This window comes from Hippopotamus amphibius, chromosome 17 (genome assembly GCF_030028045.1).
Source record: "Hippopotamus amphibius kiboko isolate mHipAmp2 chromosome 17, mHipAmp2.hap2, whole genome shotgun sequence".
Classification (NCBI taxonomy): Eukaryota; Metazoa; Chordata; class Mammalia; order Artiodactyla; family Hippopotamidae; genus Hippopotamus; species Hippopotamus amphibius.
The window spans coordinates 62,215,919-62,218,540 of record NC_080202.1 but is presented as its reverse complement, the minus strand read 5'-3'; the positions used below and the strand labels follow the sequence as shown (position 1 = coordinate 62,218,540).

The 2,622-nt window shown below is 42.0% G+C and overlaps 1 pseudogene; it reads right to left on the bottom strand.

Annotated features, from left to right (window-relative positions):
* Positions 1 to 245: 245 nt before the first annotated feature.
* Positions 246 to 831, bottom strand: LOC130841010 (spindle and kinetochore-associated protein 1-like; annotated as a pseudogene).
* Positions 832 to 2,622: the final 1,791 nt, after the last annotated feature.

Genomic DNA, 2,622 nt, shown 5'->3' with positions numbered 1-2,622 from the left:
TATGCATAAGGAAATGGTAGGAACAGCCTTTAAACTCTACTACTGATCAGTTCAGAAGCTCACAAGGGCTTCAGGATATGACGTAATAGGTAAGTCCTCCCCCCACCCCCAGATCTCTCACAGCCTCTGTCAGTGTCATGAAATATTCACTAAAACAGGAAACCTCTTGTCGATTTTCAAAGCTGTGAAGTCCTGTGTGTCAGCTTCCACTATAAAATAAGACCTTTGGTATCCTTTCTTTATCACTAAATCTGTGATAGAGATTTCTGGCCAAGGAACTCATAGATTTTTTTGGTTGATATAGGCTCTTATGTCTACTAACTACTGCCTTGCTGATTTCTTTAATAACAGCATTAATTTGATACTAGGTTAAGTGAGATTTCATGTGTGCAGGAATACCACTGCAGAAATTATAAACGGTGTTTCTTTAATACGGAATTCACAGTATTCCTTTGTTCTTTGGGGAACTTGTGAGCGCAGTTTCTTCAATTTTGGTTCTTCTGTGTCCAGATGGCTTCCCTTAATAAAGCTTTAGGTTGCTCTTACTTGAGGCAAACAGGGAAGACGCTTTGCTTTGAGATGCTCCACATCTTCATGATCTTCTTCAAGAGATTCCTAGTGTTCCTTGAGTGAACTGTTAGTTTTTCATACTGAATTTCCAATTCCAGTTTATTTAGAAGTTCATTGGCTACAATGATCTCATCTCCATATTATCTCATTAGTCTTTAAGGTAGGTTCTTGGCCACAGCTTCTTAATGACAGTTTTTTAAAAACAATATTGCCAACCTTTTCATTAATATGGGAGCATAATTGTTTCAGATCTGAGGTCATCCTTTAGGCCTCTCATAAAATCTAAGAGCAAAGGCCAATGTTATTTTTTTTTAATGTTTTTCCTTTTCGTTTTTGTCTCCTTTTTTGGGAGGCGGGTAAGCTAACCCTTTTCTTTGCCTTCCCCTCCCTTTCCCTCTGCAAGATGAGTAAATGCAAGATTCCTCAAAACAGAGGTAAACTGCACTTCACTTAAATGGCAACCACAGCCTGGGGAGGGCTTTAGCTGAGTACCCAAAGCGCCTCCTAGTATGTGTTTTTCACCCCATGTGATCCTGAAGCTGGCTCTGAGGAGGGAGAAAGACAGCAGTGGGGGGGGCTCTGGCAGAATGAACGTCTTCTTCCCGGGACTAACCTCTGCCACCTCTTTAGTGACAGGACGGACTTGCCCTTAGCGCAATGATGCTTCCAGGACTCCCGCCGACCGAGGCGGGAGAACAGAACAGGGGCTTTCAAATTCCGCTCCATGTCCTACCCATCACCGTGCTCACCCATCGCAGATCTGTATGTGTGCGGGCTCCTGGCATCTTCCTTCAGCTCTGTAAAGGATGTTTGGGGTGCTCACAAAATTATTTGGGGGTTATAATGAGAGTCTGGGACCCTTTGTCACCCCATTATAGATGTAGATTTCTGCCATCTTTTTGGTTTTTCGGTTTTTTTCACTTTAGTAAATAGAGGAAGGGTGCTCTGGCAATGGGCACTTGACTTGTCCCGATGGCCAGCAGTCTCTAATTCCTTCCTTTCTTGGGAGATTCCTGCTTTAGAGGAGCTAACTTTCACGTAGAGTCAGGGACCTGGCTGCAGTGTACCCGCAAAACTCCTCGCAGATTCCTGTGTTGGAAGCCCAAGCATGTAGAGAACATCTGACCCAGGCATTCTAGGAATGTACTCCAAGTGATTAGGTAGATAACTGCCAAAGACCTACGTGCAACATTCTTGGTTGCAGGATTGTTTACAAAAGGTATGTTTAGCAAGAACCTACATATCTTTCAATCAATTTTCAACTAAACAATTTTGGGTACATCCAAACACTGAAACAATACACGGACGTCACAAACGATGACGTAGACACGAAATCAACTGGGCAGGTGTGATGTTGGTGGCATGCTGTTAAATAAGACAATTACAAAACAGTAGCTATGCTAGTGTCCTTCGTGTACAGGACAAAAAAATTATTAGCTAAGCAAGAGAATTTTCATATTTTAGACCGGTTTACACTGGATGATTTTTTTTACAGCAATCATGCATTATGTCAGAATTATTTTAAATTACATTTTTAAAAATCAAAAGGATTGAATTTGCCATTGTAACCATTTTCAAGTGTACAATTCAGTGACATTAATTGCATCTCCAATATTGTGCAACCAGCATCACTATCTGTTTCCAAATCTTTCTCATTATCCAACACAGGAAATCTGTTAACTACTAAGCAGTGACTCCCCATTCACCCCTCCTCTATTGTTCTTTCCACTTCCATGAATTTGCCTATTCTAGATATTTCATCTAAGCGTTCCCGTCCATGCGACACCTGTGTGTAGTTTACTTCAAGCAAATCACGTCATCTGTCTGTTTTACAACAACTTTTAAAAATCCAATAGATTGAGACAGTGGAGAATTTCTGGGCAATAAAAACCCATTCATTTTATTTGTAACCATTAGTATTTTTAACCCGCCCCAGAGCCGTCCTGCTGGGTCTTCCGAGGCACTTGCTCTGTATCCGTCCCGTCAGCTTCACGCGCTGCTCTGCTTCAAACGCTGCCAGTTGCAAGCATCTGGGCATCAGCCTGTGAGCTC